This window comes from Ambystoma mexicanum, chromosome 11 (genome assembly GCF_040938575.1).
Source record: "Ambystoma mexicanum isolate Mex_15411 chromosome 11, UKY_AmexF1_1, whole genome shotgun sequence".
Classification (NCBI taxonomy): Eukaryota; Metazoa; Chordata; class Amphibia; order Caudata; family Ambystomatidae; genus Ambystoma; species Ambystoma mexicanum.
Window position 1 is genome coordinate 1,129,290,333 of NC_090934.1, and position 27,152 is coordinate 1,129,317,484.

Consider the following 27,152-nt stretch of genomic DNA (forward strand, 5'->3'; position numbering starts at 1 on the left):
ATTGGTACCGGACATCCCAGCCCACATCCTGGAGGCACACACAAGGCCTGTAGAAGCCCACGAAAGCATCTGTGTTTCGCGGGAAAGTACATGCCCAAATAAGGAAGGCCCCAGGTCGGCTCGACCTGGGGAAGGTGAAGGGGGCAAGACGGTCAGCGGACAGGACAATGAGCCTCGTGGTCTGGCCATTTTGGGAGCCAGGCCACCATTTTGGGCTAAGCGGGAGAAACGTGCTTAAACGCCAAAAGGAGCTCAAAAACACAAAGAAACGATCGCTGCCACCAGTCCCATCCGTGATTCACTTGCACCGTTCGTTAACAATCCCAAGAGAGTATCTAGGGTCTGTAGAAGACTAGAGACCCAAGAGAGCGGTAACTTAGCTTACAGTGCCCTCTTGTGTCATGTTGCGCGAAAGCTGCAACATGATAAAGAAACTACAGAAAACAACATTTCCCGGTACTGATTGTCTTAAGGGCATGTCAGTTTGCCCGTAAGAATGGAGCGAAAGCCCAGAGCAGTGCGGCAGAAGGCTGCACTTCTCTGGCAACGTCTAGATCCTGGTGAAAACAACAGCAAAAAGTTTAGGGGTTGCCACATGGAAGGAAAATTACCCACAATTAAGAAATCTTTCCTAACAGACTGCACTTTGATTTCGAGTCGAGGGGGAGTCGGGTGCAAAGGATGTTTTGATCCATGCGCTGGTATGTCTGCATCATCTTCTTCCAATTCCGTAGATGGCACAGTTCAGCATCTTTTCGTCCATCCAGTTGGATCGATCGGTTCTCCTCGCCGGTCCTGATTGGAATATTGGACGGTACCCTGGGCCCCTCGGATCTTTGCTCCCGGTCCCCGGGTCGTCCTCCTTGGTCAGTCTCCATGGTTTCATCTCTCCTAGGATGATAAAGCAAAGCGGCAATATGCATTCCTAGACATTTTTCCACCACTATTAATGGTGTGGCGAAGCCGCAGTCTGGCGAAGGCCGTTGGGAAAGGCCGACGCCGCTCTCTGCAGCTCCGCTGCGAGGGCCTCACGCAAGGAACCCCCCCTGGAACCACAGCTGCAGACCCCACCCCGCCGCCATTGTGATGCACGCGGCCCGGCCCGCGATGCACATGGAGGAGCAGAGCCCCTCCCATACAGCGCGACTCCACTCAGCTGATCCAGGCACAGCTGATCTGCCTGCCGCGCCCGCCAGCCCCTCCTCCTCTCCTGCTTTAAAGGGAGAGGAGGCAGACCGGCAGGCGAAGCCGCAGTCTGGCGAAGGCCGTTGGGAAAGGCCGACGCCGCTCTCTGCAGCTCCGCTGCGAGGGCCTCACGCAAGGAACCCCCCCTGGAACCACAGCTGCAGACCCCACCCCGCCGCCATTGTGATGCACGCAGCCCGGCCCGCGATGCACATGGAGGAGCAGAGCCCCTCCCATACAGCGCGACTCCACTCAGCTGATCCAGGCACAGCTGATCTGCCTGCCGCGCCCGCCAGCCCCTCCTCCTCTCCTGCTTTAAAGGGAGAGGAGGCAGACCGGCAGGCGAAGCCGCAGTCTGGCGAAGGCCGTTGGGAAAGGCCGACGCCGCTCTCTGCAGCTCCGCTGCGAGGGCCTCATGCAAGGAACCCCCCCTGGAACCACAGCTGCAGACCCCACCCCGCCGCCATTGTGATGCACGCGGCCCCGCCCGCGATGCACATGGAGGAGCAGAGCCCCTCCCATACAGCGCGACTCCACTCAGCTGATCCAGGCACAGCTGATCTGCCTACCGCGCCCGCCAGCCCCTCCTCCTCTCCTGCTTTAAAGGGAGAGGAGGCAGACCGGCAGGCGAAGCCGCAGTCTGGCGAAGGCCGTTGGGAAAGGCCGACGCCGCTCTCTGCAGCTCCGCTGCGAGGGCCTCACGCAAGGAACCCCCCCTGGAACCACAGCTGCAGACCCCAGCCCGCCGCATTGTGATGCACGCGGCCCGGCCCGCGATGCACATGGAGGAGCAGAGCCCCTCCCATACAGCGCGACTCCACTCAGCTGATCCAGGCACAGCTGATCTGCCTGCCGCGCCCGCCAGCCCCTCCTCCTCTCCTGCTTTAAAGGGAGAGGAGGCAGACCGGCAGGCGAAGCCGCAGTCTGGCGAAGGCTGTTGGGAAAGGCCGACGCCGCTCTCTGCAGCTCCGCTGCGAGGGCCTCACGCAAGGAACCCCCCCTGGAACCACAGCTGCAGACCCCACCCCGCCGCCATTGTGATGCACGCGGCCCGGCCCGCGATGCACATGGAGGAGCAGAGCCCCTCCCATACAGCGCGACTCCACTCAGCTGATCCAGGCACAGCTGATCTGCCTGCCGCGCCCGCCAGCCCCTCCTCCTCTCCTGCTTTAAAGTGAGAGGAGGCAGACCGGCAGGCGAAGCCGCAGTCTGGCGAAGGCCGTTGGGAAAGGCCGACGCCGCTCTCTGCAGCTCTCCGCTGCTCGACGGCGCGCAAGGCGCTATTATACTGTCCCACACAAGGTAAGGCCACTTGCCTTAATATCTGCATGTCCCACCCATCATGGGGGGAGGCCCTCCTTACTACTTTGCGCACAGTGCCGTGCAGCTTCAGAAACGCACGACTCTGGTCGCGCACCCGCCCCACTATCACTTACACCCCGAATATAGTAGACCGTAACCTAAAGGTAGGTCTCAGATGTTTGCCGCCGTCACGCAGGCACAACTCTAACTCGATTTACCCGGATGACACTCTTGTGCCCCACAGGCCTGCCTGCGCCATGGCACCATTGTACACTGAAGCCATTGCACCTCATCTCCGCCCAATTTCATCAGACGCCCAAATCAAAATGCCCATTACTAACACTGACGCGGAACTACCATCCACGCCCAGGCCAAGTGATGCCTACAAGCCTAATGTGGTTACTACTGTCTCTGCTGCACTTATTCCTCATGTGGATTATGTACCGCCAGTTATGCCTAGTGACCCCCATGCCAATTGTTGATACTGTTGATACTACTGCCCTTATGCCCAATGTTGTTTCTGCATTGCCTGTTATGCCTAGTGATGCCCCCATGCCAAATGTTGATACTGTTGATACTACTGCCCTTATGCCCAATGTTGTTTCTGCATTGCCTGTTATGCCTAGTGATGCCCCCATGCCAAATGTTGATACTGTTGATACTACTGCCCTTATGCCCAATGTTGTTTCTGCATTGCCTGTTATGCCTAGTGATGCCCCCATGCCAAATGTTGATACTGTTGATACTACTGCCCTTATGCCCAACGCTGTATCCGCATTACCTGCTATGCCTAGTGCTGACACCACGACCAAGCCCAAAAACATACTACCCCCTATCCCTGACCCACCCACTACCCCCCCCAGACCACCCACGTCCATCACACCTCCAACGGTCCACACCCTTAGTTGCGCCCTGCTCAACGCTCGCTCCGTACCTGCCCACGCCCTCGACATCAACGACCTGATCATTAAGGACAATCTTGACCTCCTATTCCTCACTGAAACCTGGCTCAACGAAAGTTCAGGCCCGGCACTATCTCTGGCTATTCCGTCGGGGTACTCCATATTCAGGAAGGACCGCACCTTTCAGAGAGGTGGTGGCGTGGCCCTCATTGCCAGGGAAACCTTTGCTATAAGGGAAATGGCAGGGCAACTTGACCACAATAGTGACTACCTCCCACTCAAAATTAATGTTTCTCCTAACTGCACCATAACTGTGAACATTGTCTACAGACCTCCGGGTCCTTGCACTGACTTCCATGACACCCTCATCTTCGCACTGTCCAACAACATCAAAAAGACCTCCCAGGTCATACTCTTGGGCCACCTCAACCTGAGGCTTAATGACCCTAAGGACCCCCATGCCAAAACCCTCAAGAACGCTCTATCCACCCTGGGCTTTGCACAATCTGTCTCTGACTCCACCCACATCAAAGGGCGCACCCTCGACTGGATCAGTCAACATAGCTGCTCACTACTTGTCACGGAAAACACGCCCATCCCATGGTCTGACCACCATTACATCCAATTCAACCTTCGCACCAAAAAAGAGACCAACTCACCTCCCACCCCCTGCCCAGCTACTCTCGCCAGGAGCTCCCGCCAGCTCACAGTCGAGAATTTAGCACCCTACCTACGCAACCCGGCCTTGCAGGCCCCATTCTCCAACAACCCAGAAACCCTAGCCAACACATTCAAAGAAGTCATCACCCAAGCAGTTGACGCCGTTGCGCCACTGACCCTCAAAAAAGCCAAGAAAACCAAACACGCTAACTCATGGTTCTCCAAAGAACTCCTTGAACAACGTGCGCAAAAGAGGACTGCCCTCTCCACCTGGAAAGCTAACCCATCAGAAACCACCAAAAATGCGTTCAAAGCCATCTCCAAATCCTACAAAACTAACATCACCCTAGCTAAAGCTGCTTCCTTCAACGCTAGGATCGATGACGCCAAATCGGGGTCAAAGGAAATCTTCACCATATTCAGGGAACTGGAAAAACCATCCTCCCCTCCTCCTGCTCTCATCAAAGATGACAACTGGTGCAATAGCATTCAATCCGCAATGCTAGACAAGCTCAACACTCTCCAAACTAAAATTCGTGGCCACCAAAAAGCCCTTTCCCGCCTCATAGCTAACCTGCATAGTCAACCCACCACGCCCTCCACCACTAATCCCTCTCCATCTTTTGACTTCAAAGATATTACTGAGCACGAGGTCATCGCCTTGCTCAAGTCCATCAAACCCTCCAACTGTAAGGGAGATGCCTGCCCAGCTAGTCTCATTAAAGACTCAGCACAGATCCTAGCTCCATTCCTCACAGCATTCATTAATTCATCCTTCCAGTCTGGCCACGTTCCAACTGGACTTAAGGAGGCCTGGGTACGCCCACTCCTCAAAAAACCCTCGCTGGACCCAACGATCCCGGGGAATTATCGACCTATCACCACTGTACCCTTCCTGCTGAAAATCCTGGACAAAGCAGCTTACCTGCAAGTCCAAAAGTTCCTTGAAGAAAACCGTCTCCTCGGCCTGCGGCAATCTGGCTTCCGCCCACGACACGGTACCGAAACGGCTCTCCTGGACCTAAAGAACCAAATGGACGATCTAAGAGACGCAGGGAAACCTGCTCTCCTTCTGCTCCTGGATCTATCCGCCGCCTTTGACCTGGTGGACCACAACACTTTGTGTCACCATCTAGCTACCCAAGCTAACTTTTCCTCCAAAGCTTGCGAATGGATTACCTCCTTCCTCCAAGAAAGGGCCATGAAAGTCTTCTCTGACTCAGCCTGTGCCACACCGAGCCACATCACCTGCGGTGTGCCTCAGGGCTCATGTATCGCGCCCACGCTTTACAACCTCTTCACGAGGCCACTGTTCAGCATCCTTGACTCCCTGGGCATCTCGTATACAAACTATGCGGATGACACCCAGGTCCTCATCCCACTCACAGGCGACTACCTGGCGGATACTAAAACCCTTACCACCATCTACTCCACTATCCAATCATGGATGGCAGATAACTGGCTATGCCTCAATAGCGAAAAAACCGAACTCCTCCTCATAGGAGCACCCTCCACGCTGGGGAACCTCGGTGAACAGTACACTTCCTTCACTATTGACAACATTCCCATCAAGGTCTCCAATCATGTGAAGACACACGGAGTCTACCTAGACTCCGACTTGTCAATGGATAGACAGGTCAATGCCATCGCCTCCTCCTCAGCCTATTACTCGAAAGTCCTCAACGCTGCCAGACCTTTCCTGTCTCGCCAGAATTGCCTCACCATTGCTAGGGCAATAATTGGATCTAGGCTGGACTACTGTAATGCCCTACTCGTTGGGACCTCCAATAAGAACCTGGCCAAACTTCAGCTAGTTCAAAATAATGCACTTAGGGCGGCCACAGGCACCGCGAGAAAAGACCACATCTCAGAAGTCAGAAGACAGGCACACTGGCTCCCGGTGAAAGAGAGGATTGTTTTCAAAACACTCGCCCTTACCCACAAATGCCTCCATGAACTTGCTCCACCCTACTTGACCCAAAGAATCACCAAGCACTCTGCCACCAGACCATTAAGAATGTGCTATTCCAACACGATTGTCACGCCCAAATCACGCAAAGTGCGCGCCGGTGGTGCCAGCTTTCCCACTCGGGCCGCCACCCACTGGAACGCACTGCCACCCCACATCAGAATGATTGAATCCCACCAAGCCTTCCGCAAAGCTGTTAAAACCAAGCTCTTTGTATGAAACGTACCTGACGGCATTCTGTCACTGTATTATGAATATCATGCTTCACCTGCAACTATGCCTGTAATTGTGTATCCATAAGACCTCCGGTCTCATGCATATCTGCTGAATTAAGAATCCAACACCTACTTGTAACAGCGCCTCGATGCCCATGGGCTGCAAGTGCGCTATACAAATGCGAATAAATAAAATAAAATAAATACATCAGGATACATTTTGCAGTCTTATTTTAAAAACAAGATATAATCAGGATACATTTTCCTTCAAGAATCATAATATTTTAGAGACCATATGTGGGATATTTTAGGGTTGGAACTGAATTACTCTGGTGTGGCCCCCTCTGGGATTGCAGAGGACTCCTCCAGTTGCTGCAGAGTGTGCCTGGGATGGCAACACTTTAACTGATTTATTTGGACCCACTTGTCTTCCCCTTCCGCCAAACTACCTTTGGGGATGCAGATCTTGTATGCAACTGGGGAGATCTTGTCTATAATTTCAAAGGGTCCCTTCCATGTAGGCAAACATTTTCGCTGTTTGGCCTGGTTCCTTTGGAAATTGTATAGATAGACCCGGTCCCCCACCTTATATTCCTTCCTGGTGGTTTTCAAATCATAGTGAATTTTCATGCTATCAGCTGATCTTTCTAGATTCCGCTGAGCATAGGCAAAAGCATGTTGGAGGCGTTTCCTCAAATTCTCCACATACTCATGAGTTGTGGAGGCATTTATCAATGTCTGCTCTTGGGTCCTGTAGAGCAAATGCTGGGGAAGCACCATCTTGCGTCCAGTCATCAACTCAAATGGTGACATTTTGGTTGCAGATGAAGGGGTAGATCTGATGGCCATTAGGACCAGAGGTAATCGAATATCCCAACTTGGCCCAGAATCTGCCACAAACTTTTTTAATATGCTCACAATGGTTCTGTTGTATCTCTCCACTGCACCAGAAGAAGCTGGCCGGTAAGCAATATGTAGCTTCCTTTTGACCCCCAGTATCTCCCAGATCTTTGTCATTATCTCGCTGGTGAAATGGCTACCTCTGTCTGACTCAATCCTTTGAGGTAGACCAAAACGGGAAAAGATGTGGTTAATCATCAGGGCAGCTGCTGTTTCTGCCTTGCAGTTTGGGGCCGGGAGACATTCCACCCACTTGGTAAACAAGCATGTGACCATCAACATGTACTTGTTTCCCCTAGACGAGCGGATCACAGGGCCTATGAAGTCGATTTGCAAATCTGACCATGGCAGTGTCATCTCCCTCTTTTGGAGAGGCGCACGGTGTGTGAGGGATGATGGCTGAACTTGTGCACACACCAGACACCCCTTCAAGTATTGGTCGAGGTCCTGCCCCATGTGTGGCCAGTAAGCAACCTCTCTTAAGATCTCAAGTGTTGTATGAAACCCCCTATGACCAGCGATGGCTGCAACATGGGCGTGGCTTAACATCAGGCTTCGGAATGAGGTAGGGACCACCCACTGATCATGGCCAGCTTGGGATTTCCTTAACAACAAACCGTCTTGGATTCGGAACATTTTTGGACATTTCATCAACACTCTAAGGTCCTCCTTCCCAATGTAATCGGTATCCGTCAGGGGAAAGTTCTCAGGGTCCTCAATGTGTTGGTAAAACTTACCAATTATTGGATCCCCCTTCTGAGCCGTAATTAAATCAGCATCAGGGGTCTCCTTACTCCATTGTGCAGTTGAAAGATCGTTGTGAGCATTTGTCTGGGACCTAGTGATAGCAGTGACCTGGATTTCCCCCAACAGGGACTCTATTTCTATTAGATCCCCCTGGATGGCCCCGGTTTTAGCCAGCTGATCAGCTAAGTAATTTCCAGTTTTGTCTGGTCCCTCTACGTTGGAATGACCCTTGATCTTTTTCCAGTAGATGGTCATCCCATTCGATGTGACCAGATCATCAATATTTTGGATTAACTTCCCATGTTTCAGGGGTTTGTTATTAGCACATAACATGCCTCTGGTTTTCCAATTAACCAGGTGCTCCACGAACCCGTTCCGTACATAATCTGAATCTGTGATTATGACCAGTTCGTGGAGTTGATGTTGGACAGCAGTGAGGATGGCTTGATACACAGCCATCAATTCTGCCACCTGACTACTTCGGGGACCAATTTTGTACCCAGTGGAGGGTTCTGGGGACTCCTTCACCCATGCATTCCCTACGCCGGCCACCAGTTCTTTTTCCCCGTTGTTGGCAACATGGTAAGAGCATCCATCCACATAGACAGTGGGCATTCCCTCACACTTGTCCTCTTCAAAGACTTTGTGTGGGGAATTAAGGTATGCCTCCATGTTGTCCTTGATTTTTAGACTTTCGTCCTCGAGACAGTTTTCTCTGGCACAATCATGCAAGTCAGCCAGACCTTGTGCGAGGGGACTCTTCTTGTTTTGGCCATATCTGACCTCCACAGGAAAGCCTTGCATTGACAGAATCCAGGAAGTAATTCGGGAATTACTCACATTTCCGGCCCGGATTCTGTCACTTTGGAGGTATTGCAGAGGCTGGTGTGGAGTCTCCACTATGATGTGTTCCCCCTGGATGAACGGGCGGTAATTCTTCAATGCCCACACCGTTGCCAGAAGTCCCTTCTCACAATCGTTGAATTTTTCCTCCACAGAGGATAAAGTTTTGCTCGCATAGGAGATTACTTTATTGACCTTGTCATGCTTTTGGTATAATACTGCTGTCAAGCACGTATTAGAGAACCCTGTCTCCAGGAAAATCTCCTTGTTTCTGACAGGGTAAGCTAGGCAGGGCACTTTTGAGAGGCTTCTTTTGAACTGTCTTACTGCCTTGGATTGTTCTGGACCCCATTCCCACTTTACCCCCCCTTCAAGAGATGAATCAGGGCTCTGGTGATCTCTGCGTAGCCCTCAATGAACTTTCTGCTGTAATTAGTCAGTCCAAGGAGGCTCCTTAGTTCCCGCAGAGTTGCAGGGTCTTTCAGTTTCTGAAGTGCTTCCACTTTCTTTTCCTGGGGACAGAGACCCTGAGGAGTAATCTCATGCCCCAAGAAATTAACACGGGTTCTACATCACTGTGCTTTCTGAAAGGAAAGTTTGGCTCCGGCGGCCCTCAACTATGTCAGAACATAACGGTTCTCCGCTATATGTTCCTCCACAGATGAACTTTTTATGAGGACATCATATACATAAGCCAGGTTACCCCTCGCACCCAGGTCGGGCATGGCCTCATGTAGGACAATGTTGAATTCATTGCCGGAGTTGAGGTATGCGAAGGGAGTTCGGGGCCATGTGTACTGCTGGCCCCCAAAGGTAAAAGCCAGTTTGTATTTGTCCTCCCTACTGACAGGCACGGTCCAGTATCCATTGGTCAGGTCTATTGCAGTGAATACCTGTGACCCCTGAATCTGGGCCAGCCCCTGGTCAATGTAGGGCAGAGGCCATCGGGAAGTATGGACCCGTTTGTTGAGCTCCCTAAGGTCGGCGCAGAGTCTCCACTGGCCGTTTGGATTCAATATTCCCAGCACCAGATTATTGAAGGTGCTGTGGACTGGACAGATTATTCCCCGGGACTCAAGGTTCTTAATTATTTCAGTAAGGGACTCCATGGATGCGAGGGGCAAACGATATTGCTTCACAAACACTGGAGTCATGCCAGGGTCCGTGGGAATTGTTGTTGTGTGGATGTCGGTGCGACCACAGTCATATTGAGTCTACCGCAAAGAGATCTTGGAAATCCAAGAAAACTTGTTTCAACTTTTGCTTCTGTTCCAGAGTCACACAGGCGTCAGCTAGGTTGACTCTCTCTTCCACCATCTGCCTGAAGCCTGGAAAGACTTCTGGTTTTGCTATCTCAGCGGCCTCCTCCAGCTGGGTGGAGAAGTCCCTGGTCAGAGTGCTGATTTGGACTGGAGGCTTCAGGTGGGAAAGGCAGCCCTCATGGACCTGGAAAATCACCTCATCCCTTCTGAAGTCACAAGTCACATCTTCCTTACCATAAGGGCAAGAAGTGTACACCAGGAAGTTCCCCCCCATGCCGGGTAAAGATCCTGTATGGTGTTGTGTTGTCATCACTGTCACTGTTAAAACAGTCCTTGGGGATTGGTCCTAACAGTTCATTTCCTAAATCAATGGAGAAATGTCGGTCATCAACCACCATTCCAATAATGGTGCCTGTGGCTAGAGTAATACTCTTTAAGTCGCTGTTATCCACCTCTACTGGAATGGTGTCATGTTCTATGTTGACTAATGGTGTTGGGTTTACCCCCAACCCTTGCTGTTGGAGAGAAGCATTTAGTTGAATATAAGCATCAGGGTTTTTCAATGTTTGTCCTCTTTTAACTTTCACTTCCAGGGAGAATTGTCGGGTCCTTTCTGGGATGGTGACTTCCTCTTTAACCTGAATTTCAACTGCATAAGGTAGCAATTGAGCTGACATAAATGCTTTTTCTGGATCATCAAAGCCCATGGGATTATCCGCTAATCGGGACCAAGCTTTGAAGTTTATTAGGTCCAAACTAATGGCAAAGCGATTGAGAATGTCACTGCCTAAGTAAAAGGCGGCAGTGACGTCTCGCACGACCCAACAATTATGGACTATGCTCTTGTTGCCAATGGAGATTTTGAGCATACACCTGCTTGGCAGGAGATGTTTCGAATTGGGTGTTTCCAGAACCATTTCCCATTTGTCTATCAGTTTGAATGTGGGAATGGCTGGATCTTTTGGGAGTTGGCGGAACATGGCTTCGCTGATGAAGCTCTTACCGTTGTTCACACACACTCGGGCGATAACAGAGTCCTTCCCATCATTTAACTGAACAGGGATGAACAACTGCTCTCCAATTTGCTGAATATCAGCCAGGCTCTGAGCTGATTTCACCTCTTTCTGGACTATCGGAGTCGGAATGTCTGATTGTGGATTAGTAAATAATTTCAGAGTATTTCCTTCCAGTGTGGAATACCACCTTAAACTGGAAGGAAGGTTGATTTTCAGAAATAGAGAGGACCCCTCATCACCAGTCTGTTGTCCTACTGCTATTACTGTCATGTCTGGAATTTGGTTGTTCTGGAAGTGAAATTCTACTTGGCCAGATTTTTGTTCAACCATGTGGCATATTTAAACTAATATGGTTGACACTCTGTTTTAATTTTATTGATCGGCTAGTCTGGGTCCAGAGGACCTTGTTTACGCAATCTATTAGGGGTGACAACCTTCTCAGGAGGTCATTCCCTAGTAAACAAGGGGTGCCCTCTGGAGTCACTACTATGACCGGGTGTTTCACCTTGTATCGCCCAATTTTAATGTCCAAATCTGCCGTCCCCTCGACAGGAATTTCCTTCCCGTCAAAGTTCTGAAGCTGTCCAGGAAGAGAGGTGAGAGGAATACGGTAATTCTCCCCCCTTCCTGCATTTAGTTCGTCAAAGGCCCTCTGGACAGAAGGGTAGCTTGGGATCCAGTGTCCACCAGTGCCAACATTGTACCCTGCCCCTGTACTTGTACCGGGGCATAATATCTTCCCTCCTTCTCCTCAAGGGGGCACAGATAATGCACATTTTTGGACAACTGGAGGGCTAACTTTCTGGTTTTGGACATTGAGAGAGAAGAAATTTGGGCAGAATTCTGTGGAGAGCCTTGGGAATCTGAAAGAAAAAGGTGGCAACTGGAAATGGTTTCGGGTTCCCCTGGTTCCGGTTCTGGGCCGCCCCCCCCTTTTTGGAGGCAGTCATCAGGATGGGTTTGACCCATGGGATTTTGGTATTGTTGGTTCTGGGTTAGAATGATGGGCGGCGACAGCTCAAACCCCACATCTACCCAGTCTATTGATGCGGTTTTAGGTTCCCCTGGTTCCGGTTCTGGGCCACCCCCCCCCTTTTTGGAGGCAGTCATCAGGATGGGTTTGACCCATGGGATTTTGGTATTGTTGGTTCTGGGATAGAATGATGGGCGGCGACAGCTCAATCCCCACATCTACCCAGTCTGGATTGGAATCCATTGGGACCCATTTTTCCTTGGGAGGAGTTCCCCCATCTCTGAAGGAGAAGATCCTTTCCCCAGGATCCTCTTGGGATCCCTCTCCCTCAAATTGGAAGATCTGTACCTCCTCCTCAAAGTGGGTCTGTTTGGGTACTTTGTTTCTCCTACCCCCCTCCCCCCCTCTGCTCCTTGGGAGGCAGACTTTCAGGGGCAGGAGATTTTGTTTCCGGTTCCTGGGTTTCCAGGGGCTGTTTACAAATGGGGAAGGAAGCTTCCTCCAAGGCTTTACACCCCCCTTCCCCTTGTGCCTCCTCCCTGGGAACCGGTGGGTTATCGGGGTGCTGCCCCGTTATTGTTCTGGAGCACCAGGCCCAGAGTTTGGGGCATTCTGCGGTGGCATGCTCATCTGAGGGTTCTGTTGAGCCCTCAGTATGTGACCCAGATCCCGTGCCATATTTTGGACCTGGCGCTCTAACTGTGAAACCCGCTCAGGCTGATACGGGGTTCTATTTCTCCCCTGGGCTGATCCCGGGAAGGGTAGCTATCCCTTCTCTGGTAGTACCCCGGGTTGGGAAGATTTGGGTACCCCTCCACCCTTGGCCTCCCCTCTCCCGGATTCGGTTGTCTGGGTTCACGGAATTGGGGAAAGAAGGATGGATGATTTTGGGGCTGGAAGTTGGGTGGATACCTGGGGAACAAGTTCTGCCCAGGATTTGGTGAATTTCTGCCCTCCAGGGGGAAGTGCGGAGGGAAGTTCCCTGGGTTGGGCGCTTGGTTGGATCCCCCCCTTGGGCCGGAGGAGTCCACACATAACCCAGGATTGGACTGTTTCCCTTATAGCGGGGACTTACATAGTCAGGGGAGCGAGGGACCCCATTTGTGGGACTACCTCCTTGACTCCCTGTCTGTGACTGGCCCGAGGGCCTTATGGGCTTAGAATTACTCGGTGCAGGCAGGTTTTTAGGCCCCCCCCATCTCCAAATCTAAAACGGGGGCAACCTTTACCTCTGCCACCTTGGCAGCAGCAGGGGTGCTGTTGGTTTTGGGGATTTTGGGCTGATTCTTATTTTCCACCGGTTTCTGCACCTCATAGATATGGGTGGCTTGCTCAATGACCCAGTCTAAAGATCTTTTCTCGTGAAAATCTCTCACGAGCTGGGTCATTATGTATTTGGGTAAGGCATGGAAAAACATATTAACAAATTCCTTACTGTCGGTGCGCACCCTTTTGGTAGTCTGCGCAAAAGCACGCTTTAACTCCTGCACAAATTCTTGTGGGGCCTGATCCTCCCCACATTGCAAATTGTAGGCTGCCTCGCGAGCCTCTTGAGGATTTCTATGAACAGAAAAATGTTTCAAGATGGCCGCCCTATAAGTCGACCATCTTGAATGATTTTGGTCCTCCAGCCCCGCAAAGAAACTGGAGTATTCTGGGGAGAATGTCCATTTGACGTACTGGATGCAGCTACTGCTGTCCTTCAAATGGAAAGTCTCCATCATTTGCTCAAAGAGCTCCAAGTGTTCCCAAACAGAATACTTGGAGTTCTTGTGATAAGGTGTGATGACACTCCTGATTGCCTTAATCTGTTTTAAGGGGTCCTTAAGCAAGGCCCTTTTTGCCTTATTGGCCTTTTTGGTTCGGGTAACCCTGGTCCACTCATCCTCTGACTCAGAGGCACTGCTCCCAGAGGTGCCCGTCTGATCTTCCAGGTTTTCCCGGATTCTGCGAGCCTGGGAATGGCTGGCAGAATGTGGGGACCTGGTCTCCTGTGTCCTGGGCCGCTCAGAGGAGTCTTCAGATCCCTTCTTGCTGCCAGGATTTTATGGGTACCCCCCCACTGACCTAACTGGGCAGAGGTTTTTAGGATGCCCTTAGTGGGTCTACCTTCCTGGGGTTCCCCACTAAATTGCACTGTGCTTGGGTGCCCATACCCGGATGCCCGCCCATCCATTCCTGGGAGGTACTGGCCTATGAACCCCATACTTTTGGCTGGATAGTAATCTGCCATCCCTGTGGCCCTGTGCTCATGTGCGCCAGGGCACATGGGGGTGGCAGAGTCCAAGGACTGGGAGAGATGAAGGCCTCTGGTACTAGGGCTCCTGAGGTTATGCTCAGGTGTTTACCTTTCCCAGCAAACTTCATCTCTGTCAGCCCCTGCTCCCTGTTGCAATGCAAGAGCCTGCGCTTTCAGTTCCTCAGTTAAGGCCTTACTAGACTCTATCAGTCTCTCCTGCATGGCTACCTGTTGCTGGAGCCTATCATTGTGCTGACAGAGAGCCTCATTTTCTCTCTGCGCCTCCTGATTGGTCCTGGAATACTGGGCCAGTCTTTGCTGCAGGGTGGTTACCTCCTGGGTACCATCCCTACTGACCTGCTCCTTTCTTGCCAGAGCATCTTCCACCCTCCTTGTGTGCTCTAACAAGTCGTGGTGCTCTTTTTGGATGTCACCCAGTCCCTGGAGGGCCAGGTGATTTTCTTCCATTTTCCTTTTTAAGTGGCAGACTTCCTGGCCTAAGGTATCCCTTTCCTGAGTAAGAGCCTGCATCTGTGCCGCCAGGTCGTCCCTCTGCCGTTGAAGGGCACCAGCTTTCTGGCGCTCTTCATCAAACTCTGCCTGGGTATCCAGGTCTTTCAAAATCATTTTATTGCTTTCCTCTTTCTCTCTATCTAGTTGGATTTGCAGGGTGGCTACCTGTTCTGTGCACCCCCTGTTGAAATTGATCTGTTGCTCCAGCTTTTTCTGGCTCTGCAGTAAGGAGTCCAAACTGTCTTGGTGCTCCTTCTGCAAGGCCAGAATTCTGGTATCCTGTTCAGCCTTTTCCTGTTGCAGGATATCATATCCTACTTTATTTTAATGATGTACTGTCTACTCTCATTTTCGGACTCCTGGCTTCTGTGCAGACTCTGCTCAGAAGAGTCCAGATCAGATTGGGCCTTCTGTAATGCCAGCAGTTGCCTACTCGCCAGATCTTGGCCTTCAGCACATTTGTCCTGCATGGTTCCCATATATAGATACAAATATGATGCTATCCTGACAATCTTGTCGTGTTCATCTTTAGCTTTAGGAGCCATATATAGTTCACTCAGGGCCACATGTAATGGACCCTGATCTCTCCATGTGTCTGACCCTGTTTCAGTGATCTGGGGTGCGATTGCCTGCAACCAGACCGCCTGGTCCTGATGAGCCCACTCACCTCTCACAAATAGCTTATGTAAGAAGTGCTCTCTGGCTATTTTGATGTCTACCAGTGTCGTCATTCTGGAAGTTGATTTCCTTCCTGACTTACCGAAGTTAGTATTTTATTTTGCAAAACAGACCGTTTCTTGAGAGCGTTCCTTTTTGAGGGGTGTTTTCACAGCGTAGCACAGTGTGGTGATCCAACATGATTTATGTATCCTATCAGTTAGTACACTGTATTAAGCTGCACAAGTGGTAGATCTAATCCAGAATCCCCGGCTACGAGCACCCACTGTGTTAATGACTCCAATCAAGCATTCCCACTAAGTCAGTGCCTTGTCTGGGATTGCTCAAGGGACGCCCTTATTTATATATTTTTATGACAAGTTATAATCTGGATGATGAACCCTTGTATAACGCCCCTCTCTTAGAATCCCCCTGACTCCACTGAGCCAAGAAGTAGGTTTGTTTTGCAAATTAAAAAGGTTTATTTGAAAAATGAAACAATAGATATATATCACACTTTTATAATAAATTAATATTTGATAGCACACTTATGAATATAATGTTGATCAACAATGGATAATCTGACACTAGCACACTTCTTTACAATCAATGAGGAGTTAGTATAGGAAGGATAAGGTAGCAGAAAATCCTTTTATGATTTCAAGGAATGCAATGATGGAAAAATGCAGCACAGGAATAAACTGATATGGGTTCAACAAGAGCTAATATGATCACTTTTTCTCTGACAATTCACTCCCCCCCTATGCAATGTAAGGAGATGGAAGTAACGCACACAGTCTTCAGGAATACAATCACAGTACAATACGAATTCAGTTCCCCCCTAGCAAGTTTATAGCACCAGGGATGATTTTGAAACACAGGCAAAATACTTTAAATGTGGTTTGCAAAGAAGGGAAAAATATGCTAAAAATGATTTTTAATTCCCTATAAGAGATTCAGGGTGAGTGATAGCTACTTTAAATTAGTTCAGGATCACTTTAGCAATGCTCTATGAATGATTGTCAGGTTGCAAACGAATTTCAGCAAAGGAAAGCAAGAAGCGGCCATTTTGACAAGTGAAGAAATTTGAGCCAAATCGCAAATCGCGTCACTTTTTCTGAGTGCGTCGAGCGCGATTACGGAAAAAGTATAATGAATAGAAAGTCGGTTCTGGGTTCGTTGGTTAAAATCTCGCTTCTAGCAGAAACGGTTCAAGAGATACGGACAATTTTATGAAGGTTGTTTTTCAGAAATGAAATAATGATTCAAAATGGCAAAATGACACTTTACAGGTTTAAATCGGAGAAGGAACACACGATTCCTATGATGCAGTTCTGGAGACAGGTTCAAATGTTTTGAATCAGATTATTTTAAGCTAAGAGATGGGTTCTGCACAGTTCTAGCTGGGTACTCACACTATAAATTTGAAAGGAATGGCCTCGTCACGGATCTGGTCAACAAGTTTAGCTGCGGTTCTCTCTACTCCGCGGGTCAATCAGGCACAGGTTCTGTTCACAGCGGTCTGGTCTGGGTCTCTGGTTCTGCTGGTCTGGGTCAAGTGGATTCTGGATACCGCACTGCTTTCTGGGTACTGGCTCTGTTCTGGATACACAGGACTCTTAGCAAGCAGCAAACCGCACAGCCCGGCGGTTGAATAGTTTGCAAAAGATTTTGAGGCCTGCTGAAGAGTACAGCTCTTTGGAGTGTTTGTTCTGGAGTTAGTCTGGATCTCTGGAGTTCTGGCTTCTGGAGTTCTCCGTCAGCGTGCTGCGCAGGAATTCAGTTGAAGGTTGGAAAATGAATGTCCCTGTCTGGCTTCCAGTGGCTCTTTTTATGTATTTAGAAAATGGGTGTGTGTTGGCATAGCTAAGCCAGCCCCTCGCAACTTATCATTGGCCAAGTTTTCCTCTCTCCCTTTATTGGGGGAAGGAAATGGAGTGTCATCGTGATGAGGTAGTTTATGGGTCAGAGGATCCACCCCTGGTCAATTTGCATACAAATCTATTCTTGATCCAAATACACATTTATCTACGTACAATTGTTCTAATATTATATGTCCAGTTAACATATTTTCTGTAGCACCAAACCATAAGATCCCTGTCTTTGTAAGATGTCATGTCCACTTATGACAGAATTCTGCCCTTTTCATCAAGAACACAACCTCTAAACTTTTCCAGAATTTACACAAACATGCACAAGGAATATGGGCATCAGATGATAAAGTGTCAGATTTTTAACATACAGACATTTGGACTAATACCTTATTTTCCACTACTACCCCCAAGAACATACCACAGATTTCTAACACCTCTTAAAATGTGCACAGAAGAATCACAAGAATAATGATATTAATTATATAATTTTGACAAGTCCGTACTATGAATTATCCATCTTTTTAAAAAATTATGCTCTGGCCCAGAGAGGTGTGGTTTCCCAAAGCACATGGTGGAATTTCTGGTTTGTCCACTTCCTCCAACTCAAGTTGCTCACAGAGGCACTGCCCCTTCCCGTTTCTCTCAAGAGGAAGCCATTTACGAAGGCTCATTGTTCTGTTTCCCTCCAGTCCTAGGTGCTCCTCCCCTGATTCAATCAGGGAGGTGTCATCTCCTTTTGGTGGGGTCAGCAGAATGCAGCCAGGCCTGGGAGGAGTGGCTGAGCAAGTTTCAACTCCTGTCTGGGGTAGTTGCCGGGCAGAATTCACTCTCTTCAAGCCAGGCTTCAGCCAAATGTCACTTTTGTTCCCAATTTTTCTTCATTCAAAACAAACTTACAATTTTTACACATGCAGCTAGAATGCTGATTCTAAGTTCAAAACTATGACATTTACAGTTGCAAACTATGTGACACTCAACAGTAGGTAACTCATTTATTTTAAACATTTAGATTTTAGTGGCTTTTAGTCCAATTTAACTTAGGCTGCTGACATCCACAGCTCAGCCAGTTTCATTATGAACATTATTTTAGGCTCTTTCTTTCCCCAGATTTTGTATGCACACAAGACTACATTCTGCCAAATGTCTGCTGGTGTTCAGTGAGATTTTTGAATATCTTGCAATGTTTAAAATAGGCATTTTGAGCTTGCATTCAGAGAAACAAAGGTGATTTCAAACAGCTTTTTGAGCCAACCGGCCCTGCTGTTTTTCCTTGGGCACCACCTTTTACCCATGGCACTTCCGGTCCATCACGCTCGCGCTGGTGGGTGGCAGGTTAGGCGACCATGTTGGTGTGCGCAAAACTGCGCGGTTCTCCTGGATTCTGGCGCAACGTGGGCTTTTCGACCATCTTGGATTTTCTAAGCCCACAGCACCAACTGTTGCGGCTTAATGACTCAAACGTGGGTCAATACCCCTGACAAGACAAGAACACATACAGATATATGTATATACAGGGAAAGTGAAGTAAGCAAAAAAGCAGAAGTAGTAGCAGAAATAATTCATAACCTAACTGATTATCTTTATGCAAATAAATGATTCCTCTGTTTGAAAGCTGCTATTTACCCTATGTATATACAGGGAAATTACAGTAATAAAAAAGCAACAGAACTATCAGAAAGGGCTGATAACTCTTCTGATTATCTTCATGCACAGAAAGGAGTGCTGTCTTTCAAGCTTGTGTCCTCCCCTGTGTATATGTTTCATATGATATGACTGGACCCTAAGGGAATTACTATAAGAACATACTTGAAGGATAAGTCTAGAAATATAGTACGTTTACAATTTTTAGTTCCTGACTGTTACTGAAGAAAACCATGTGGCCTAGATATGTCAGTAAAGGAAAAAGAGGGAGCCAGACATGTGATGTCATCAGTGATGTCATCAATGACATTTGTGATGTCATCTTTGATGTTGTGGGTGTTAGTCTTAGCAGTGCACGGTGGTGGCGCGAGTTATGGTTGCTTAGCTTACCATAACTGGCGAATTTCAGGGGGTTTTCGGTTTTACTTGGAACCATAACGTCCCTTTAACAAAGTTTTTTCACTGAATATATATAAATATCTCTATCTCTCTCTATCTCTCGCTCTATATCTCTCTCTCTCTAGAGAGAGAGAGAGAGTCTGAGGAAACAGGCCCTGTCCCAGGCACAGGGAGAAGTGCCTAGGACGTTCCGGATTTATTGGGAGGGTGAGCTCCTTGTTAGTGAGCCCACTAAGCCTTAACCTGGTGCCCTCAAGAGGTTGGTGTTACCCCAGGTTTACAGGCCCTTCCTACTGCAGTTGGCGCATGAGGTGCCGTTGGCAGGTCATCTTGGGACCAAGAAGACAAAGCAAAGGCTCTCTGGCCATTTATACTGGACCCGGATGGGAGTAGAAGTGGAGTCCCAATGCAAGACCTGCCCAACTTGGCAGTTGTCTGCCCCACTGCAGCCATATCAGGTTTCTGGGTTTTGGAGGTTTCATTTACTATAAGTTCCTTGACCTTCATGTTAGCCTGCCATCATTCTTCCAGATCAAGATGGAAAACTTCCTGATCAGCAATGATTGGTCAGAGTTGATTATGATGCAGTTTGGAACCTCTGGTGAGGTTCTAAACTGCCTTTCATTCAAGTCCAGCTCAGGAGAGGTTGCAGTGCTCAACAGCTCCATAGAAGACAGAAGAAAACAATTGAGAAACCACTCAACCATAGAAGATTTATCAGCAGAGAGAATTCTAAGACACCTGATCCAGATAAGTGCCCTTTTGGATTTGTTTTAATTTCAATTGCCAATAGAAAAACTACACGAAAAGCAATTTATGAAGATCTGTACATAGAAGTTTTAAAGTAAAGTCGAAATTAATGAACAGTAATGTTTGGAATCGATCTGTAAATATTACTTGTCAACCTACTGAATTGTTGTTTGCGCGCTGCTGCCGGTGCATGTGTTAAAGAAAAGTTTATTACGGCGCACGCGTACCAGTTTAAATGAGCACTGCAATGCTTTAGTCTTCGCATCGTGTTTCGTTGCGGACGCGTTAGAGGAAAGCACCTATCGCATGAAGGAGAGCATCAGTAACATGATTTAATGTTATGCATTGCGATCCCGGGTCAGCTCTGTGGCACAGAGGGAATTCTAAAACTAACAGAAAATCGGAAGAGCACGGTACATTTGCTGCTGTTTCGCGTTCCAAATATTTACACGCGCGGTTTATGGCAGATCGCATGTGAGCGTAGAACAATAAGTTCTTGTCAAGTCAGAGAGCTAAGATTTAGGAGGTATGGTCAAAGACTATGAAATATAAAGCATACTTAAGTGAATATGTAATCTACAACAGGTTGAAACGGCAAGGAAAAGTTACACTTTTTAATTTTGAGTTTTAATAAGGAATAAGTTAAAGTTTACAAGCAAGCTGCAAACAAATTTAAAGACAATAAAAGGCAACATATCTGATAAAGAAAAGACTACAAGCAACAATGTCTAGTTGAACAGTTGATTGTTTACAACTTGAAGTAACAGATCAACAGATCTGAGGTTCAAGACATTTGTAGCATACCTGAGTAAGGAACAGAGTTAGAGGGTTCTCAGTCATCAGGAAATAAAGGTGACAAGATTAAAAAGAATAAAAGAACTATCATCTTATAGATAGCCTCTCAGCTGAGAGCAGAGGCAGACACGTAAAAGAGATTGGGAAAGATATGGTTTAAGGTCTGGGTTGTGGAAATGCAAAGATAACACTAAATCCTGCAGGATTTAGGCACTGGGACCTCACAGAATGAAAGGCCCATGTTAAATACCTGCCCGAGCAGAGATGGAGCCCGAAGCTGAAGTATCTTTGGCTCATTAGCAAGGATGCTAGCTGTGATGGGGGAAGAGATGTTGGAGTCTAGAAAAGAGGCAGTCGAGCTGAGTGTAAGGGAAAAGGAGTTACACTCTTTGGTTTGTAAGGAAGCTGAGGAGGAGAAGCCAGGTGTCTCAGGTTGGAATGCAGACTGGGAGCCGCCAGTGCTGACTCCCGAAAAAGAAATGAGAAGAGTAGCAGGAATTAGAGAAGTGGTGAAGCATGGAGGGGGTTGGCTAGTGATTTCTTTGGTCACAACTCCATTGGCGCCACCTGAGTGTTTTTCTGGAGACCAACAAAAGTTTAAGTCATTTCTCATGCAATGTGAACTGCATTATATGTGTAGGCCAGAGTTGTTCCCTAATGAGAAGGCTAAGGTGGCTTTCTTAATTTCTAATTTCTCTGGAGAAGTGACTGCTTGGTCGGTTCCTTTAGTGGGAGCTGGGGCTAGGGAATTAGAGAACTGGGAGGAAATCAAGGTTGAATTTAGTAAAATATTTGAAAGATGAACTTTGACCCAGAGTGTTGATAAATGAGTTAATGGAATTAAAACAAGGAACTCAGGATTTATCTGTTTACATAACACAATTCCGAGCCTTGGTGTTAGAGAGTGCTTGGCCAGAGGAGAAAAGATCTTCCCTTTTCTATAGGGGTTTACGAGAAGATTTAAAAGACGCTTTGGCAACTGTAGTAGAGAGACCAGTCATTTGTGAGGTGTTAATCACTTTGGTGTTGAAATTTGATGCTAGATTGATTAAGAGATGACAGGAGCGTAGGAGGTCAGTTCCTGAGAGTAGACCCTGGGTGCGTAGTGAGGGGAAAGTATTCAGAGAGATATTAAGGGTTCAGTGAGAGAAAGACAGTTTAGACCCCCATTGACTAAGAAGGAGAAGGAGAAAAGACAAAAGGAGAATCTTTGTCTTTACTGCGGGGATAGTGGCCATTTTATTGGAAATTGCCCCAGAACTCCCTGGAGATTTCAAGGTTCGGCTGGAAGAGGTCAGATGGTGGCGAACATAATTGAAGCTTCGGTACCGCACATTGCAATTAACGTATACTTGTTTTGGAAGGGTGAAATGAAATGTGGGGGTCCTTGTATGCTTGATTCTGGGGCAACATGTAATTTTATTGACAAGACCTTGGCCATCCGGTTAGGGGTTCCACTAATTGATAAGGACATTCACGAACAGGTCAGGGCCGTAGATGGAAGCCAGCTTACATCTGCTCTTATTACACAAACCACAGAATTTCTGGGTCTGAAAATTTCTGAAGGTCACTGCGAACAGATTATTTTCGAATAAATTGATGCACCACAATTGCAGATAATTCTGGGCATGCCTTGGTTGACTTTGCATAACCCTTTGATTGACTGGGCCAAAAGAATAATGGAATTCAGATCTGAGTTCTGTCAGGAACATTCTATAAAAGTTTGGAAAGAGTGTGATACCGTTAAGGGTGAGAGCTTGGGTGAGTACTTGGCTGATGGTTGGCCAGAGGAACATGTTATTGGTGTGGCGGTAGGGGCTTTGCCAGAGTGTTATCATGACTTTGAGGATGTTTTTAGTGAACAAGAGGCAAATGAGTTGCCACTGCATCTTCCTTACGATTGTAAGATCGATTTGGAAGATGGGGCACCAATTCCATGTGGCCGAATATATGCATTGACAGAAAAAGAGAATGAACATCTGAAGAAATATTTGCAGGAAAATTTAGAGAAGGGGTTCATTCTCCATAGTCAATCTCCAGCAGCCTCATCATTGTTCTACTTGCCCAAGAAGGATAGGAGTCTAAGGACTTGTATTGATTACAGAGCTATCAATAAGATAACTATAAAGAATCGCTACCCGCTTCCATTGATCTCAGTAATGTCGGATACCATTCAAGGTGCTAAGATATTCTCCAAGTTGGATCTTCGTGGAGCTTACCATTTAGTACGAATTCGAGAAGGGGATGAATGGAAGACGGCTTTCTGAACTCGCTTCGGATTGTTTGGCCTTTGTAATGCACCAGCAGCATTCCAATATTTCATCAACGAGGTGCTGTGGGAATATCTTGATGTTTTCGTCATAGTTTATATCGATGACATTCTAATATTTTCTTGTGAGGAACATGAACATCAGGAGCATGTTCAGAAGATATTATTGAAGTTGCGAGAGAACCATTTATTCGCCAAGCTGGAGAAAAGTCAATTTCACATGACAAGGGTGGAATTTTTGGGATTTGTGATTTCTCCGGCTGGCCGGCAAATGGATTCCAGAAAGATTTAGACGGTATTGGATTGGCCAACTCCTTCCTGTGTGAAACACGTGCAAAGCTTCATCGGGTTTGCTAATTTCTATCGCTGATTCATTCAGGATTTCTCGTCCGTGGTGACTCCTATCACACCGTTATTGAAGAAGGGTATAAAATTCTGCTGGGCAAAGAAAGCGGAGGAGGCTTTTCTTTTCCTGAAGAATAAATTCACCATAGGACCTGTACTTTTACATCCAGATGTGGAACAACCGTTTTTTGTAGAAGCATATGCTTCAGATGTGGCATTAGGGGCTGTGCTTTCCCAGAGACATCTGTCCACAGGCCAATTACATCCGGTAGCCTTCTTCTCTAAAAAATTCTCAAGCGCGGAAAAGAATTACACCATCTCGGACAGAGAGCTCCTGGCAATTAAGGCAGCGTTTGGAGAGTGGAGGCACTATTTACTTGGAGCTCGACATAGATTAACTGTACTCACGGATCATAGAAATTTGACTTTCTTGCGCTCAGCGAAAACTTTAATGCCACGTCAGTTAAGATGGTCTCTCTTCTTCGCTGAGTTTGATTTTGTGATTACCTTTAAGCCAGTTCGACAGAACGGGAAAGCTGACGCTCTGTCCCGGTGTAAACCAGGAAGCTTAATAGAAGTTTCTTTGACTCTAGAGCCGCTGCTTAAGGATTCAAATTTTGTGATAGCAGAGGCTCAAAAGGGTTTGAGTATGAGTGAACAGGTGCAGAAAGAAATAAGCATTGAGCAGATTAATGAATGGGCTAAATTGGATCCAGCTAGGGTTGTTGAGGAAGGTCTACCATTAATGGATGCAAAATTATTCCTGCCTACAGTGGAATTGAGGGAAGAGGCTCTTTGCCAGTGTCATGATTCTCCCTTAGCTGGGCATTCAGGGTTTAGAAAAACCTTAGAATTGGTACGCAGGGAGTTTTGATGGAATGGAATGCATAAGGATGTTTTGAACTATGTAAAGACGTGTGAGGTTTGTGCGAGAGCAAAATCTGAAAATCAGAGGCCTGCGGGTTTATTGACTCCTTTGCATATTCCTCCCCATCCATGGCACACCATCTCATTGGATTACATAGTAGATTTACCCTTAGATCAAGGTTACACCACAATTTTAGTGGTTCTTTCTAAGGCCAGTCATTTCATTCCTATCAAGGGCTTTGCAACAGCAACTAATTTAGCTCAAGCATTTCTACAACATGTAGTCAGGTTACATGGTCTCCCTACACAAGTAATTTCAGATCAGGGGTCGCAGTTCGTGTCCAAGTTCTGGCAGGCATTTTTTAGAGAACTAAAAATGGAGGTGAATTTAACTACAAGTTTTCACCCAGAAGCCAATGGTCAGACTGAGAGGGTGAATCAGGAGCTTGAGAAATATCTGCGTTGTTACTTAAAATCAGATAAGCGTTGGGTGGAGTTGATTTGTCTAGCAGAGTTTTGTTATAACAACACATCAAAAGATTCAACAACAATGTCTCCTTTTTACTTAAAACAAGGGTTTCATCGTAGGTTCCTCCGAGAAATAAATGTAGAGGAGGTAGAGGTTCCAGGTGTTGAAAATAGATTGAGATCTATGGTTGGAAATGTTAAAAAGGCAATTAAGGCTCTGCAAGTGAGTAAAGCTAAATATAAGAAGTTTGCGGATCAAAAGCGTAGAGTTCCCCCAAGCTATCAACAGGGTAATATGGTCTGGCCTCCTAGCAAAAACATAGCTCTCAAGAAGAAGAGTCAATTCAGCCCACGTTTTTTAGGGTCATTTAAAATTGAGAAGGTTTTATCCCCAGTGACAATTAAATTAAAATTACCTTCTTGTCTGAAAGTACATCCCACTTTTCACTTAAATCTTCTTAAACCTTGTATCAAGGGAACTTGGCTGGGTAAGGCAACGGGTCCAGTGAGTGTTGATGGTTCGGAAGAGGAATATGAGGTTCAAGACATTTTAGATTCCAGGGTGGTGCGAGGAAGGTTGCAATATTTAATAGACTGGAAAGGATACGGACCCGAAGAAAGATTTTGGGTTGCCAAGCGGGATGTTCATTCACCACAGTTGATTAAGGAATTTCATTTACGCTATCCAGTGAAACCAGGCCCTGGGACACGGCATTGAGGAGGGGAGTACTGTCAGGTTTCTGGGTTTTGGAGGTTTCATTTACTATAAAATTCCTTGACCTTCATGTTAGCCTGCAGTCATTCTCCCAGTTCAAGATGGAAAACTTCCTGATCAGCAGTGATTGGCCAGAGTTGATTATGATGCAGTTTGGAACCTCTGGTGAGGTTCTAAACTGCCTTTCATTCAAGTCCAGCTCAGGCGAGGTCACACAGTGCTCAACAGCTCCATAGAAAACAGAAGAAAACTATTTAGAAACCACTCAACCATAGAACATTTATCAGCAGAGAGAATTCTGAGACAACTAATCCAGATAAGTACCCTTTTGGATTTTTTTTTATTTCAATTGCCAATAGAAAAACTACATGAAAAGCAATTTATGAAGATCTCTACATAGAAGTTCTAAAGTAAAGTCTGAAATTAATGAACAGTAACATTTAGTCTTCGCGTCGTGTTTCGTTGTTGATGCTTTACAGGAAAGCACCTATCGGCGTGAAGGAGAGCGTCAGTAACGTGATTTAACGTCGTGTATTGCGATCGTGGATCAGCTTTGTGGCGCAGAGGGAATTCCTGTCAGCTGTTAAAACTAACAGAAAATCTGAAGAGCGTGCGCGGTACATTTGCTGCTGCTTCGCGTTCCAAATATTTACACTCGTGGTTTATGGCAGATCGCATGTGAGCGTAGAACAATAAGTTCTTGTCAAGTCAGAGGGCTAAGATTTAGGAGGTATGGTCAAAGACTATGAAATATAAAGCATACTTAAGTGACTATGTAATCTACAAGAGGTTGAAACAGCAAGGAAAAGTTAAACTTTTTAATTTTGAGTTTTAATAAGGAATAAGTTAAAGTTTACAAGCAAGCTGCAAACAAATTTAAAGACAATAAAAGGCAACATATCTGATTAAGAAAAGACTACAAGCAACAATGCCTAGTTGAACAGTTGATTTGTTTATAAGTTGAAGTAACAGATCAACAGATCTGAGGTTCAAGACATTTGTAGCATACCTGAGTAAGGAACAGAGTGAGAGGGTTCTCAGTCATCAGTAAATAAAGGTGACAAGATTTAAAAGAATAAAAGAACTATCATCTTATAGATAGCCTCTCAGCAGAGAGCAGAGGCAGACAGGTAAAAGAGATTGGGAAATATATGGTTTAAGGTCTGGGTTGTGGAAATGCTATGATAACACTAAATTAATGCTGATTTTTGCAGGGTTTCCAGTGTTCAGCAGTGTTCTGAGTCGTAGAAGCAGAAGAGAACCAGAAGAACCTTGTCCATTTGTTATTTTCTCCACTTCCCCTTTTCCCCTGGTCTGGCCAACTCTGCAGTTGTTCAATTGACTGTTGGGTCAACTGGATTGGAGGATCTGGTGGGCTATTCGTCTGCTCCTGCAGGGTTGCGGCGATGGGACGTCACAGGCCGTTGCCAGTGGTTGGCACACCATTTGAGAGGGTGGGCATCAACATTGTTGACCCTTGACCCTCCCACTTCAGGTGGACATTGGTTCATCCTGGTCTTGGTTGATCATGCCACCAGGTACCTCCAGGCTATATCCCTTTGGACTATTATGGCCAAGGTGGTTGCCAAGGCGCTCCTGGGCATTTTCACCCGTGTTGGATTCCCTTAGGAGTTTGTCTCCAACAG